The sequence below is a fragment of the Acinonyx jubatus genome, chromosome A2 (assembly GCF_027475565.1).
Source record: "Acinonyx jubatus isolate Ajub_Pintada_27869175 chromosome A2, VMU_Ajub_asm_v1.0, whole genome shotgun sequence".
Classification (NCBI taxonomy): Eukaryota; Metazoa; Chordata; class Mammalia; order Carnivora; family Felidae; genus Acinonyx; species Acinonyx jubatus.
Genome location: NC_069383.1, coordinates 52,324,284 through 52,342,284, shown reverse-complemented (window position 1 = coordinate 52,342,284; position 18,001 = coordinate 52,324,284). Strand labels below are relative to the sequence as shown.

Sequence of the window (18,001 nt, the reverse complement as noted above, 5' to 3'; positions counted from 1 at the left end):
TTATTTATTTATTTATTTATTTATTTAAAGTTTATTTACTTAGAGAGCGCGCGCACACACACACACACACACACACACACACACACACACACGTGGGGGAGGGGCAGAGAGAGAACCAGTAAGAGAATCCCAAACAGGCTCTGATGCAGAGCCTGATGCAGGGCTCTGTCTCACAAACCATAATATCATGACCTGAGCGGAAATCAAGAGTTGGTCACCTAACCAACTGAGCCACTCAGGCGGCCCAATGTAGATGTAATTTAAAGCCACAAGACTGGACGTGATCCCTAAGGGAATGAATGTAGATAGAGAAAAGAGAAGAGATCTAAGGACTTGAGTTATGGGCACTTGAACATTTAGAATTAGAAAGTTAAGAAGAAACCTGCAAAGGACACCCAGGAAGAATGACCAGTGAAGTAGAAGGAAAACTGGAGGATGTGGGGTCCTGGAAACTAAGCAAAGAAAATTTTTCAAGGAGGAGAATCACTTGTGTTAAATACTGCTGACAGATTAAGTAAGGTGTTGTCTGAGATTTAGTCACTAGATTTTGTAACAAGAAGAGGGCTGACTATAGTTTCTGTGGAAGGAAAAACCTGATTACAGCAGTCTCACAAAAAGAGGCTGGAAAAAGAAATACTGACACATGCTACAACATGCGTGAACCTCAAAAACATGGTAAGTGGAAGAAGCCAGACACAAAAGCCACATATTAGGTGATATGATTCCATTTATATGAAATGCCCAGAATATGTGAATCCATAGAGACAGAAAGTAGTTTAGTTTAGTATTTGCCAAAATCTGTTAAATGGAGGAAATTAGTGACTGCTAATGAGTATGGCTTTTTTATTTTTGGATTGTAAAAATGTTTTGGAGTTAGATAATTTGATGATTGTACAACCTTGAACCACTGGACTGTACACTTTAAAATGGTAAATTTTATGTTATATGATTCTATCTCAGAAAGGGTAATGGATGAATAGGAATTAGAGGCAATGTATATAGATAACACCTTGGAGATCTTCTGAAAAGGGGAGCAAAGAAAGAGAAAGGTGGATTGAAGGGGATATGGAGTCAAGACTGAAAGAAATTACAGTAAGTGTCCTTTTAGAATGATTCAGTAGAGAGGGAAAAATTGGTGATGCAGCATAAGGGGTAATAGGTGCTTTGACAATGTCCTTGAGTTGGCAGGAGTGAGCAGAACCCAGGGGATAGTGGAAGAATTGATCTTAGATAGGAGCAAGAGCAGTTAATCTAGGAACAAAAAGAAGGTGCAATGTGTGATGCAGATATTAGTAGCTGCATGAGAGAGGTAGCTGGCTGTAATTAGTGGCATAGGAACAGCTTACTCTCAGCTGAGAGTAAGGATGGGAAGAATTACTGGAGGTTTGAGAAGAGAAGAAAAGGTACAAAATATTCATTTAGGAGGTTGAAAGTTCGAATGTATCCAGTAAGTGTCATAGGCTTGTTGGGCAATACTGAAGATCTACTTAAGGTTTGTAGTCACAAATTTATAAACTAGTCAGCATGATCATGTAATTTTTTCTATGAAGGCTTGGTTTGCTTGGATACAGGCATAAAGGGGATGGAAATTTGGATTTAAACAGAGGAGAAGATTTTCTGGTTAAGTTCCAGAAAGGTGAAGGTATATGTGAGAAAGTGGTGTAATGATGGACTAAGTTAAGCAGGATGTCTTAGTCCATTCTTGGTCTGTCTGAGTAGCTATAACAAAATACCAGACAATGGGTGGCTTATAATAAACAGAAATTTATTTCTCATAGTTCTGGAGGCTTGAAGTCTGAAATCAGAGTGGATTGTACACTTGTGTCCTCATGTGGTGGAAGGGAGGGTTTGTGGGCTCTCTTTTATAAGAACACAACCTCATTCATGAGAGCTCCACTCTTCTGACCTAAACACTTCCCAAAGGTACCACCTCCTAATAACCATCACATCAGGCATTAAGATTTCAACATATGATTTTTTTTTTGGCGGGGGTAGGTAATGCATTCAGACCATAGTATTGGGTAAGAGGAGAGGAGGACACAAGGATGCAGAAAATCAGATCAATGCATAGTCCAGTGGAACTGAAATATTGTTGGAGTTGTGTTAGCTGATGAGCAGGGAAGGTAGGAGGTGATGGTTAGAGTGTGGGATTGTTGCGACTGAGACAATGGAGAGGTTTCTGTTATTGATATTTGTATTGACAAGGCCCAGGCAATGGGGTAGGTTACTAAGGTGGAGGAGAACAAGGAAGATCATTGAGGAGATGGGATAGCCAAGTACTAGGTGTTAGAACATCATCCATGTAGATAATGAAAATAAAATGAATTGCAGTAACATTATGTTGGAAGGAGTGACAGTGAGCTGGGAACTAAAATCTTAAAACACTGAGAGAATGAACTAGAAGTTATGGCTGATTGCAATAAGGAGGGGATGTAGGTGATAGTCTGTTGACATGAGATAGAAAGATCAAAAGCTGATTTTTTTGATCTTGGTTTTGTTTTAGGGAAGAAGCAGGGGAATGGTCTTGAAGCAGCAGTGGGAGCAAAGAGGACTCTCCCCTGACTCCATGCCTGGTGTGGAGGATAGGGTAGTTGGAAAGCAGCCACCCCTTGAGAGGGCTGTAGAGGAAGCAGGTGTTCAGGGGAGTGTCAGTTTTGGTAAAGCAGGCAGTGAAGGAAATGTCCCAAGAAGGGATTTTGATGATGACTGAACACAAGGGAAGGGTTAGTGAAGGTGTAGTGAAGGATTTTAGGAGATGGAGTCAGAAAAGGGACTTTTGAGAGCCGTATAGGGCATGAGAGTTCAGAGCATGAGGAATGAGTTGGGTGTCTTGGCTGGACTTTTGTGTTACCTGATGCAATCAGGCATGGTGGGCATAACTGCCAGTCAGGGGTGTGTGTTTGTGGGCATGTGTGGGGCTCTGTGATTTTGGATGATTCTCTGTTTCTGCTCATGCTGCTTGCTCTTTCTAATCTACCTGCCATAGCCTTCTTCATTTGGCCAGCTCCTGTTCATTCTTCAGCTACAGGAAGTCAGTCCTGACCGCTTCAGTGCTCCTATAACACTTTGTAAATAGCTCTATTAAAACGTTTGCAACTTTAATTGCTATTATCTATTTATTTTTTTATTAAATATTTTTTAATGTTTATTTTATTTTTGAGAGAGAGAGAGAGAGAGAAAGACAGAGTATGAGTGGGGAAGGAGCAGAGAGAGAGGGAGACACAGAATCTGAAACAGGTTCCAGGCTGCGAGCTGTCAGCACAGAGCCTGATGTGGGGCTAGAACCCACAGACCGTGAGATCATGACCTGAGCCAAAATCTGACGCTTAACCGACTGAGCCACCCAGGCGCCCTGCTATTAGCTATTTATATATGCCTCCATAAACAGACTGTATGCTTCCTAGGGGCAGGGCTGGTCATATTTACCTTTGTCCCCTCTGTGCTAAGCACAGTGCCTAGAACATGGTGCATGAAAGATACCCGCTTGTTGAACTGTACTCTGAATACGTGGGAAGAGATATGGTTTAAAGAGAAAGAGGAAAGAAGAGTAGAAAAAGAAAGAGGTGGAGATGTGTTGAGGAAAAGATGAAAATGAACTAGGGACTGTGGGCCAGATGATGGATCACTGTAATATTCTCACTAACACAGAAGACAAGGCCATCTATTTGGAATCTAATAGGGGGTATTGGGAGAAAGGAGAAAGTCTGAAGTAGCCACTGTGGAGCACTGGCTTGGGGGTTAGAGAAAATGAATAATAGGTAGACCAGATCTGTATGGATGGCATTTTGTGGCCTGAAAGAGAAGCAGAGATATTTTTGCTTACAGATGGGTATAGGAGTAGTACATAAAGCAAGAATAATGAGACAAAGTATGACCAGGAAATCACAGAATCAAATTAAAAACATTACAGCTATTAAAAGAGGTCTTCTAATTCACTTGCATAGCTTAGGCAATTGAGATCCTGTGGGAGGTGTCCCAGGGTCACATAGCTAGGTGGTAGGAGAGCAGGGACAAATGATGATGGTATGCCAGAGTTTGATTGTGAGCCATACAAATGGACTTCGGTTTGCTTGAGCAAAAAACAACAAAGTGGATGTGGGCAACTTTTAGAATCAAAGGGAAAGCTGAAGAACCAGGCTCAGAAAGTTAGGGACGAGCTTGCTCCCAAGATCCAGTTTGCAGGAACAAACACAACTCTTCAGGGTTCTGTTGTGGAATGAATTATCCAACTGTTTCCCTGTCTTTGTTTTTGTCCATTCAAAATACAAATTCATGGGAGATAAGGGCAGATTGACCAGGTTTTAAAGGACAACTTGATAGGTCGTCTTACCAAGACTGAATACAACATGACAGAGATAAATTTGCTCAAAATGTTGATACTACTAGAAAGTAGATGGATGTAGAGATGTGAAAATAATAGATATCCTATCCACTACAGTGATGACGATATACACTATAGTGTAGTAGATAATATCAGGGACTCTGGATCCAGACTTCCTATTCTTTCTTAAAGATTTTGGGCAAAATACCTAAAAACTCTCCATGCCTCAGTTTCTGCATCTGTGAAATGGATACGTATAATGGAATCTTGCCCCATAGAGTTGTTGAGGTGATTAAATGAATTAGTATATGTAAAGTGTAGAGAGCCCACCAAGTGGTAATCTAAGGGTCAGCTCTTATAGCCATTTTATGCAAATGCATATTCTATCCACCCCACTATGTAGTAGCCACAGTGGGAAGATCATGAAGGCTACTTCAACTGCCATTGACCTTCCAGCTCCTTATTCTCATGTTGGTTTTTAGCAATTGTCTACTTCCCTTAATCCCTCAGTCATCTGCAGGATGGCTGGTGCCATCTAAAGTCTAACTTTTGGCTAATGATAGTATCTCTATTCTTCAGCCTTGTAGCAAAGACTGTCCTTTGGGCAAATGCATTTTAGAGGTGTGATGGGAAAACATATAGATCTCAGAGTTTGAAAGCCTTGGTTCTAATCCTGGCCCTGGCACTTGTGTTCATTCATTAATTTGGGCAAATTAGCTAACATTTCTGGGGTTTGCTTTCCTCATGTGTAAAATGTGGATAATATTGCTCTTCTCACAAGATTGTTGTGAGGTTTAAATGGGGTAATGTGTAAGAGAAGCGTGTAAACTGTAAAACCATATACAAATAATAGGTGTTCTAATCCTGCCCATGACAGACACTCTCAGATTGAAAACTATCCTTCCATAATGAGGTTGTTCCCATAGGAGAAGCCAATTTTGAACAGGCAGGGTAGACTGCAGATGATTAGTGCATACCAACTGGATACATTTCAGGAGACCAGTATTTTTGATGGTCTCTGTAGGGGAGAAAAGGAGAAAGGTCCTGTTGGTTAGAATGTGCTCACCATTAGGGTCATTAAACCCAATTAATAAGCAGCAGTCTGGAATTGCCCACTGGCTGGATAAATGAAACCAACTGATGGTGACAGTGCTCACTCAGGATCCACACTGTGCACTGTGACATTATATAAGAATAATGTTAGGATTTCAATTAGAATATCATAAGAATGTCACTATAATGCATTTGAATCAGGACTATGAATAATTTGCTTAATGATAGAATTCTGCATTTGGATAGAATGTAGTTTTGATACATTTCCTTACTTGTCAAAGGAGGGGATTAGATGGGATTGTATGAACTTGGGCAAATTATTTCACCACTAGGAATCTGTTTCCTTACCTGTAGAGGGGAGGAGCTGAATGATCTATATATCGTTTCTGGTTTCTGAACCCCTTCCTTGTTCCCTTTGAGTTATTTATCATAACTTGTGATTATTTTACTTGTTTTCTTACTCTATTTAATTCTTTGGATTATTGTACTGGCTTGAATGTAAGTTCTGTGGAGGTAAAGACCATGACTATTTTGTCCACTGTTCCTCTATCTAATGCTTGGTACATAGTTGATGCTCAATAGTGATCTCATGGATAATGAATATGATTCTTTGTTTTAGTGAAGAGGAGCTATAATTTTTTGGGAGGTTGGTGGGTTTAGACTTTATTGTATGTAGATGGTCTTGATATTTTCTGGCACACATGGTACTTCATAGCAGTGATATTAACTTGATATTAAAAAAAAATACCCAGCCTTGAGTACATAAGGATACACAATGATTTTGTGGTGCATTGATACATTTGTATAAGGTCTATTTTAAAGATAAAAAGATTTATGTGGCAGCACCCAAATATATAAATCAATTAATCACAAACATAAAGAAACTCATCGATAGTAATACCATAATAGTAGGAGACTTCAACACCCCACTCACAGCAATGGACAGATCATCTAATCAAAAAATCAACAAGGAAACAATGGCTTTGAAGGACACATTGGACCAGATGTACTTAACATATATATTCAGAACATTTTATCCTAAAGCAGCAAAATATACATTCTTCTCCAGTGCACATGGAATGTTCTCCAGAATAGACCATATACTGGGACATAAATCAGCCATAAGTAAGTACAAAAAGATCAAGATCATACTTTCAGGCCACAATGCTATGAAACTCGAAATCAACCACAAGAAAAAATTTGGAAAGGTAACAAATACTTGGAGACTGAAGAACATCCTACTAAAGAATGAATGGGCTAACCAAGCAGTTAAAGAGGAAATTAAAAAGTATATGGAAGCCAATGAAAATGATAACACCACAATCCAAAACCTCTGGGATGCAGCAAAGGCAGTCATAAGAAGAAACTATATAGCAATCCAGGCCTTCCTAAAGAAGGAAGAAAGATCTCAGATACACAACCTAACCTTACGCCTTAAGAAGCTGGAAAACGAAGAGCAAATAAAACCCAAAACCAGCAGAAGACAGGAAATAATAAAGATTAGAGCAGAAATTAATGCTATCAAAACCAAAAAAACAGTAGAACAGATCAATGAAACCAGAAGCTGGTTCTTTGAAAGAATTAACAAAATTGGTAAACCACTAGCCAGTTTGATCAAGAAGAAAAAGGAAAGGACCCAAATAATTCAAATCAAGAATATAAGAGGAGAGATCACAAACAACACAACAGAAATAAAAACAATAATAAGAGAATATTATGAGCAATTATATGCCAATAAAATGGGCAATCTGGAAGAAATGGACAAATTCCTAGAAACATATACATTACCAAAACTGAAACAGGAAGAAATAGAAAATTTGAACAGACCCATCACCAGTAAGGAAATTGAATTAGTAATCAAAAATCTCCCAAAAAACAAGAATCCGGGGCCAGATGGCTTTCCAGGGGAATTCTACCAAGCATGTAAGGAAGAGTTAACACCTATTCTCTTGAAACTGTTCCAAAAAATAGAAATGGAAGGAAAACTTCCAAACTCTTTCTGTGAAGCCAACATTACCTTGATTCCAAAACCAGACAGAAACCCCACTAAAAAGCAGAAGTATAGACCAATTTCCCTGATGAACATGGATGCAAAAATCCTCAAGAAGATGTTAGCCAACCGGATCCAACAATACATTAAAAAAATTATTCACCACGACCAAGTGGGGTTTTTACGTGGGATGCAGCGCTGGTTCAATATCCGCAAAACAATTCACGTGATTCATCACATCAATGAAAGAAAGGACAAGAACCATATGATCCTCTCAATAGATGCAGAGAAAGCATGTGACAAAATACAGCATCCCTTCTTGATAAAAACCCTCAAGAAAGTAGGGATAGAAGGATCATACCTCAAGATCATATAAGCCATATATGAATGACCCAACGCTAATATCATCCTCAAAGGGGAAAACCTGAGAGCTTTCCCCCTAAGGTCAGGACCAAGATAGGGATGTCCACTCTTGCCACTGTTATTCAACATAGTATTGGAAGCCTTAGCCCCTGCAATCAGACAACACAAAGAAATAAAAGGCATCCAAATCGGCCAGGAGGAGGTCAAACTTTCACTCTTCACAGATGACATGATACTCTATATGGAAAACCTAAAAGATTCCACCAAAAAACTGCTAGAACTGATTCATCAATTCAGCAAAGTTGCAGGATATAAAATCAATGCACAGAAATCGGTCGCATTCCTATACACCAACAATGAAGCGACAGAAAGAGAAATCAAGGAATCGATCCCATTTACAGTTGCACCAAAAACCATAAAATACTTAGGAATAAATCTAACCGAAGAGGTGAAAAATCTATACACTGAAAACTATAGATAGCTTATGAAAGAAATTGAAGAAGACACAAAGAAATGGAAAAAGATTCCATGCTCCTGGATAGGAAGAACAAATATTGTGAAAATGTCGATACTACCCAAAAGCAATCTACATATTCAATGCAATCCCTATCAAAATAACACCAGCATTCTTCACAGAGCAAGAACAAACAATCCTAAAATGTGTATGGAACCAGAAAAGACCCCGAATAGCCAAAGCAATCTTGAAAAAGAAAACCAAAGCAGGAGGCATCACAATCCCAGACTTCAAGCTATACTACACAGCTGTAATCATCAAGACAGTATGGTACTGGCACAAGAACAGACACTCAGATCAATGGAACAGAATAGAGGACCCAGAAATGGACCCACAGACATATGGCCAACTCATCTTTGACAAAGCAGGAAAGAATATCCAATGGAATAAAGACGGTCTCTTCAGCAAGTGGTGCTGGGAAAACTGGACAGCGACATGCAGAAGAATGAACCTGGACCCCTTTCTTGCCCCATACGAAAAAATAAACTCAAAATGGATGAAAGACCTTAATGTAAGACAGGAAGCCATCAAAATCCTCGAGGAGAAAGCAGGCAAAAACCTCTTTCATCTTGGCCACAGCAACTTCTTACTCAACATGTCTCCGGAGGCAAGGGAAACAAAAGCAAAAATGAACTACTGGGACCGCATCAAAATAAAAAGCTTCTGCACAGCGAAGGAAACAATCAGCAAAACTGAAAGGCAACCGACAGAATGAGAGAAGATATTTGCAAATGACATATCAGATAAAGGGTTAGTATCCAAAATCTATAAAGAACTTATCAAACTCAACACCCAAAAAAACAAGTAATAGTGAAGAAATGGGCAAAAGACATGAATCGACACTTCTTCAAAGAAGACATCCAGATGGCCAATCGACACATGAAAAAATGCTCATCTTCACTCATCATGAGGGAAATCAAAACCACAGTGAGATACTACCTCACACAAGTCAGAATGGCTAACATTAACAACTCAGACAACAACAGATGTTGGCGAGGATGCGGAGAAAGAGGATCTCCTTTGCATTGTTGGTGGGAATGCAAGCTGATGCAGCCATTCTGGAAAACAGTATGGAGGTTCCTCAAAAAACTAAAAATAGAACTACCCTATGACCCAACAATTGCACTACTAGGCATTTATCCATGAGATACAGGTATGCTGTTTTGACGGGACACATGCACTTCCCTGTTTATAGCAGCACTATCCACAATAGCCAAAGCATGGAAAGAGGCAAATGTCCATCGATGGATAAATGGAATAAGAGGTGGTATATATATACAATGGAGTATTACTCAGCAATCAAAAAGAATGAAATCTTGCCATTTGCAACTAGGTGGATGGAACTGGACGGTATTATGTTAAGTGAAATGAGTCAGTCAGAGAAAGACAAAAATCATATGACTTCATTCATATGAAGATTTTAAGAGACAAAACAGATGAACATAAGGGAAGGGAAACAAAAATAATATAAAAACAGGGAAGGGGACAAAGCAGAAGAGACTCAAAAATATGGAGAACAAACTGAGGGTTACTGGAGGGTTGTGGGAGGGTAATGGGTAAGGGACACTAAGGAATCTACTCCTGAAATCATTGTTAGACTATGTGGTAACTAATTTGGATGTAAATTTAAAAAAATAAAATTCAAAAATATAAAGAGATTGAAATATATATGTCCTGGCCTGGGTCCACTTCATTGAGCACATACATGTGTGTCAGTGGCTTCTGTACCTTCCCTCAGCCACTGATACTTCAAGGACATTACTTTCATTCTGCCTTTATGTCTGGTGTTTGATATATGTGTGGGCACTTGAGTTTGCACCATTGTTTTGTCTGTAAAAGGGAAAATGAAGCATAAATACATTGACTTTGACCTTGAGATCATCAATTAGACTTAAACAGGTTTACAAAAGAAGCTTTTAGTTTTGTAAAGATATTAAAATTGCTTAAAGCACTAAAACAGCAGAGGCCCAGACCAATTACATCTCATTTTATGAGCCCTGGCAAGGATACATATTTGATTCTTGTTGTTTGTCCTCACAGAGTCCTTCATAAATTAAGACCAATCAGTCATAGGAACATGAAATTCCATTTATATTCTCAAATGACTAATGGCTTGGCTTTTGGTCTTTTAGTTCAAGTTCTGATGAAACAGAGTAGTAGCTACATATAATTAGCAAATGGACCCTGTCAGGTTTGATCACGTGCATGTCTACAAGGACTGAACTTGAGCCCCAGCCATCACTTTATTTTTTAAAAGGAGCTAATGATAAACATGGAAATCACTGGAGAGAGACTGAAAGACTGGCCCCAACTTCCTAAGATCCACCTCAAATCCAGAAGCCTAAGAGTCTGATTCAGAGTGATTGCTGTAGGACTTTGCTAGCCTATAGTTTGTAGGGTATTCTTTTTCATAAGAGGAAAATCTCTTTGATGTTCTGTCTGATGCTTTGAAATGTATGTCTTTCTTTTCAATGCATCTTTATTCCAATGTCAACATTTACGTAATGGGTTTCTTAATATAATGTGTAGGTTGATTCCAAACCTAGAATATCACAGAGTGAAAAACAGGAACTCTGTGGTAAGATGGAAAGACAAGTGGGGTGGAAGGCCAGCCATAATCTTCTAGTAACAAACCTACTTCTTTGTTGCTGAGTATTCAAAGCAGTAGAATTGCATTTTTTTTTTTTTGGTTAAATACACTCAGTAATAACAGCTTTCTAAACTGTCACATTCTGGAAACCTCCAATCCCAACTCTATTTCTTCTGCTGTCTCCCAGCAGGAAACTTCCTTTAGGGTGGGAACAGAAAGCTCTTCACTCACAAGGTTGCAAACTGAGTAAACAGCTGTTTAGTGATGGGTAGTTAAAGAAGAGATTCAAAGCATTCTTTTTTGGACTTTATAACCCAGTACCTGCAACTTCTTAGATTCTAGGTACTCTCTTTTCACTTGTTTGTGAGAGATAGTTCAAGCTAATTTGTCATATTTATGGAACACCTTCTAGGCATATAACATTTTGAGGAGAGTGAGATGATACAAGGAACCAGTTCTAGAAATGATCAATATGATTGAGTGAAAGCAATATCTAAGCCTGTTAGCAATGGATAGCCAGTGGGGTTTTTCCAAGAGAGAACATGATTAGATCTGCATTTCAGAAACATCATCCTGGAATAGAGATGAGCACAGAAGCATGATGATTATGTCAGAGGCAAGAACAAATTGTGTTTTGGGTTAATATAGCAGCAGAAGGGACGGATGGTAGAATAGCCTGATGAGATGTTTTGGGTATAGATTCAACAGATGTGGTGATTCTCTGAAGGTGAAGGTAAAAGAGACAGGGAATTAGTTGAGTTTTCTAGACATGGAATTATACTCCAAGATGATGGAGAAAGTAGAGCCAGTTTGGTGGGGAGGGATTTTGATTTTGATGTGACAATGAGACATCTAGGCAATGGCCACTAGGCAGTTGTAAATAACTATCTAGAGCAAAGCAGAAAGTTGAGAGTGAGAGAGAAAGATTTAAGCATCACCAGGGCAAAGGTGGATCAGTGAAATAGCCATGTTCAAAACTGTTGTCATCAGAGTGTCTCCCCAAGATGGTGGCTATGCTCAATATTTTCCCCCTCCTATTACCAGCTATAGAGATTCTGAAAAAGAGTAAGCAGAGAAACAAATAAACCAAAATAATCAACAGCACAAGCTGGGGGTGTGATTATTTACCTGCGCACGATGGTAACAGAACTGATGATTTTGTCTGCGTAGCCCCTGATGGGTGAGGACACTGTAAAGTACACATTACATTGGAACCTGCCCTGGATCAAGACCACATATGGGGAATAATTGTTTTGTGAACATACCGATACTTTGGCGAGAGTTTCCATTCTTGGAGGAGGCTAGGCCATTGGGCGATCAACTGGTGAGAGCCACTTCCCTCTTTCTGGTTTGGGCTTGTGTTGTCCTTCTTATGCATACAAGCAGATGCTGAGATTCAATGTAATGTGCTTGTGGGGCATTCAGGTTTTTTGTGTTAAAGCGTTTCTATATGCATCAACTTGTGAAGATAAGAATGACATCAAATTCTAAATAGGTGCAAATCTGCACCACAGATGAAAGTGAAAATCGTCTCCTAAGTACCAGTGACAAACGACTAAATATTTCTCTCTTGGTCTTGGAATTGAAGCACATTCAGTGTGTTTTCAAAAGAAAATGAAGGACTGCTTTGGGGTTTGTTACAGGTTTGGGATCAGCAAACCTGCTTCCTGTGATTCATACGACGCCTGCATGCAAGGATCTCTCATTGCTGCCATCCATTTGAGAGACACCATAGATTAATGTAGAGGATTATGGACTGTGTATCTATCAAGATTACAAGTATTATGTGGGATATATATTGCCGCATTGAATGATTCATTGATGCCATGTAGAATACCACCTAAGATTCATGAGGTGTCTCTAGTACTACCAAATGGGACCTTTGGGAGGGCCTTCCAAGTGACACTGCCCAACAAAACAGCATCTCTATGTATTGTAGGAATTCAAGAGGGGCACTTCTAATACAAAGACCATCCACTGTTTTCAGGTACCAAAGTCCAAGAACATGGGAAATGGTGGCTGTACATTAGGTTTCATGGAGCATACTGGGTAGATTACTGGAGCTGTCTCTTAAGGCTATGGGTGAAGTTGACTTTGTTCTGGAGATGTGAGACTGAGGAGCAAATATCAAGGCTGTTTCTTCTGAGGGACCCAGGCAGGGCTGCCCTGAGGGTGGCCTTTTTGAGAGCACAAACAGTAGAAAATTTGTGTGACTCCCAACCCCTGAAAGCCATAGAGCTTTCTTAAAAGATTAAGGAGGAAACAGGAGACCTGGATCAATCTTTATAGAATAGACTGTCTGATTTAGAAGAGGCATCAGAGATCACCTTGTCCTAACCTTTTCATTAACCAGAGAAATGAAGTGACTTGTCTGCCACCGTCTAGACAGTGGCAGACCTGGGACTGGAGCCACAAAGCTGGCTCCTTTGTAAGCCTGAGGCTGTCCTGCTTCTATAAACTTGGTTATGGCAGGAGGGCAGAAAGTAACAAGTATAAGGTTAAAATCAAGAAACCTGTGTTGGGTTCTAACTCAGTCACTACTACCTAGACCTTTGGTATGAAGGTGGACCGTATTTGATTTTCTGAATTGATACCTTACAGATTCACAGAATGGAGACAAGGAGATTATTTCAGGGGTTCCCATTTGCTGAATCTCCCTCAAATCACTTCTTATCCTTGGCATTATAACAAGTCTTTACAAATAATACTAAACTATGGTGGTAAAACTTTCTGCTGCCACAGGCCAGAGTATGATTGCCAAAAGAGCTTTACAGTGGTTGGTGCTGGGGTAGGGATGGGACAACAGGATCTCCTAAGGGTTGGGAGTGCACATCTCTTGCTGGGAGAACAAACAACCAAATGATTGTTCTTATTCAGTCAGTCATGACACGACATTTTCATAACTCTAGGAAAGTTCAGAAAGATCCAGAAAAGAAAAACTGTTTTCCTCTTTCACACTGAGTTTATTTGGAATAGATGGAGAAAGTGCACAATTACAAAAATCAGAGTATTTTAATGTGCTGGGAACTTTGAGGACACTCCAGAATATGCTGGAACATAGTATCAATGCTTTCATGTGTCTTGTGGCTCTAAACGATCTGCTTTTCCTCTCTAAGCAGGCTCTGTGTTAAGCTGCGCTTTGTTGCGGTGGCTGAATGCTTGTTTCTAAATGATATCATTTTCTGTGGCCTTATCTAAGTTGATCATTGCTATGCTTGCATGAAAACACCTGTGCCAAGTTCAAATGTACTACCTACTAAAACCCATAAATTATCTCCACGGATGAAGCACAGATGCAGAATCTTTTAAAGACCTGGAGTTTTGTGCTGTACTTGCCACCAGATAGCTGTCCAGATTTGTGCAGGTGATGATGGGGGTGCTAACAACTGTGAGTCAGTTGTGTCATTCTACAGGGGGGCAGGGGTTGGTTGTCAGGATACAAGGACCTTGTGTTGAATTGTATCTGGACTTTTATGAATTCACATCCTTGGAATCTGTAAGTAGTTCTACCCATGTTCTAAAAGTCATGTTTTCATTTTGGCCTAATGCAAGCCCTAAGTTGCCCTTGTTTTTTAGCTTTAGGTTTTGAGACATTTTATGGTAGTCTTTATTTCTGATTTACTTGGAATTTATAGCAGCAAAAAAGGAAGGAAACTAACAATCATTGAGTGGCATTTTGCTAGTCTGCAGTTGATAAATATTCCTACCACTTTCTTTAATTTGTCCTTTGCAGACATTGTTAATCTATCACAGCACTTTTTGAACTTAGATAAGACCTCACAATTCTTTTCAGAGTAACACTCCTGGAAACCACCATCTATTGGTCTGAATTGGACATAAGATAAAACCCTTTGTTGTTGCAGTGCTAGGCATTTAGTATTTGTTATTTCATTTTATCCTTGCAACAAAGATTCAAGAAGTCCATATTATTCCACACAGCGGTGCAAATTGAAGGTAAAATTGTTTAAATAGACTAGCCATTCAACTAGTCCAAATCCAAGTTTCTTAGACATAAATTCTGTGGTGTTTATACTACTCTATACAGGTTATCATCTAAGGACAGGGTTTATATGGCTTCTGGATCAAAACACATTATCAAATACTGATATTTCATAACTTCTGATGAGAGTTTGTTCCAAAAGTTCAGATAAAATAGTGATGATAGTAATCAACATCTACAATAGCACTTGGGACTTTGGGAACAGGCAATTGCAGCAGAAATCAAACACAACACAGTCTCTTGTTCCTTAGCTTATCTATTCATTTATTCCACAACTATTTACCAAGTACTTCTCACTGAGTCTAAGGCATTAGGCTAGTCATTAGGTAGACAGTGGTGAACTAAATAGACATGATCTATGCTTTGATAGAATTTAAAGACAGATTGACATTAAACAAATAAACCTAAATAAATATACAATAGATTTTTTTTTTATTTTAGAGACAGAGAGAGAGAGAGAGAGAGAGCACAAGTTGGGGAGAGGGTCAGAGGGAGAGAGAGAGAGAGAGAGAGAGAGAGAATGATAAGCAGCCCTCCATTCGGCTCCATGCTGTGTCCAGCTCCTAAGGTTCAATCATAGACCCTGAGATCATGACCTGAACCGAAATCAAGAGTCGGATGCTGAACCACCTGAGCCACCCAGGTGATCCAACCCAAATCATTGTATTGCATTCCAAGAAGGAAAGGAACAGAGAGCTCTGATGGAACATAACAAAGAGAAGCTTCAATTTCATGGAAGGATTGGTGACTACATCTCCAAGGCAAAGACATTTAAGCTGATCACTAAAGGATCAGTAAGAAGTAGCACGGAGAAAAATTGGGGACAAGTATTTAGGAAGAGGGAACAGCATGTGGGAAGACCCTGAGTCCGCAAAGAGTTTGGCTTAGGGGAGCCTGGGTGGCTCAGTTGGTTTAAGCGATCAACTTCGGCTCAGGTCATGGTCTCATTGTTGGTGAGTTTGAGCCCTGCTTTGGGCTCTGTGCTGACACCTCAGAGCCTGGAGCCTACTTCAGATTCTGTGTCTCCCCCTCTTTCTACCCTGCTCACGCTCTGTGTCTGTCTCTCAATAATAAATAAAAACGTTAAAAAAATTTTTACAGAGAGTTTGGCTTGATCAAAAGGATCCTCTTTGGCTCTCTAGGAATCTTGTCCTCACTTTGATAGTCCTGGTATGGAGAAAGTGACAAATCTACTAAGGGATATTTTCACAGATGTTGGCAAATAGCAGCAAAAGTGACTATGTTTAAAAAACACAAATGACTTTACAAAATATAACACTGAGAGCATGCAGGGCTATTCTGTAGAGTGACTTCTCAGTAATATGGTCAGGTAACCCCAAAGTAGGGAAGACATCTTGAACCAAACTGCATTCCCCACTTTGTCCCTTTGCAAATGACAGGGCACTCCCCTCCAAATTTGTAGGAGTTGATCCTACATAGTGGTGCAACAAAAAACAGAAAAAAGTAACCTTGACTATCTCCAGCTTCAGCTCTCTGTTCACTCTACTTTGCATACTGAATTGATCAAGCAAACCAACCCTCTCTAGCCCTCCAGCTTTGAAGGCCAAGGGGACTTAATGGTGCCCAGATTAACAGAGAGGAAAGCCAGGCAGTCAACCAACATTAGTTTTTGGGTGCAGGTGCTAATAATAGACCTGTTCTTGAGTAAATATCAGTTAAAAAGAGAAAAACAGGAAATATGCTAGACATTTGCAAAAAAGGTAAAGGACAGCCTAATTTTGAAAAAGACTCATGTCATTAAACATAAGGAAATCACAGGGATCAAGTAAGTGTAATCTCACAGGCAATTAAATAAGAGATAAATAAATAATAAATTATTTAAGTAAATAAGAGATAAATAAAGATTGACAAAACCATAGATATAGATACAAAGTGAACCTTCAGAGCTAAGGAAATCCTTTAAGGAAGAGTGCATCTTGTAAAACTATGGCACAATATCACAACCAGATATTGACATTGATATAATCTATGATCTCACTCAGATTTCTCCAATTTTACCTGTGATAATGTAGATTTAAGGGCACTGGGACCTTGGACTGCTTCCAGATATAACTACCTCCACTAAGCTGATTATCAAACAGTTCTGTCAATATATTCATTCATGATTGTGTAAGTGCTTAGGAAATTGCTGGTTTGGAGAAGGCACTTCACAAATGCCAGCTTGGTCTCAATCTGAAATTCCTCCTTGGGCAAGCATGATACATGTACTTGATAAATAGCGGTCAGTAAGAATGCCCCAGGCCTCAAAACTGTACACATTGTCCAAAACACTGTGAAATCACTGTGTTCTATTCAAGATTCAAAGCATAACATGAGATGGAAAACAGAAGGCAGCATAATTTTGTCTTTCCCCAGAGAAGTAACTGGCTATTTATTGTGGTCCAAAGCAGGATATAAACACTGATCTAAGAATAATTGCCCTCACCTTTGCATATTATTAAATAATTGTAATCAAAGGGCACAACAAGGACAGAGTGATCAGTGGCTTAGTTATACTGTATAAATATGGTTACATGGCAACTTGAGAAACAATATACAGGTATTAGGAGATGAGTTCTTACAATGTTCTGTTATGGTCAGCCAAGAAGAGGGATGGGAATTTAATGTTTGCAAATGGCCTTTATTCAGGTACCCAGTATGATTTGTTTTGAACATCGAAAGGAAGGAACATTGAAAAAAATTTCTAACATAGGAAATCACCAATATACTGTGGAGCTCATGGATTCTGGATACAGGGAGGCATTGTTAGTAATCAAGCCCTTGATTTATGTTCTTAGGAGTTGATTCATGAGTTTCCAGGGTGTACCTTTGTTTGGTTTGAGGTGCATATTGAGTATATGCTCTTTTCACAGTTTGGGATCTGTGGTTGGTCAAAAACCTAACCAAATTAAACAGAAAACCTTTTAAGGAACAGTTTATCTCTCTAAAGGAGTATTTCTCAACCCTTTTAATTCATGTTCTCTTGTATAATCCAAAAAAAAACTTCCCTCCTCCTGAATCCACCTAAATCTTTATAAAATTTTTAAAATTAAACATTTTTTTAAATTTAAAAAATTAAAAAAAATTTTTAATTTTTTAAAATAAAAAAATGTAAATGTTCATTTTTAAAAAAGAGAGAGAGAGAGAGAGCATGGGTGTGGGAGGGGCAA

The 18,001-nt window shown here is 39.1% G+C and overlaps 1 pseudogene; it reads right to left on the bottom strand.

Annotated features, from left to right (window-relative positions):
• The window catches only part of LOC106982830 (60S ribosomal protein L4-like), a 182,540-nt pseudogene that overhangs the window by 151,229 nt on the left and 13,310 nt on the right, over nt 1-18,001 (bottom strand).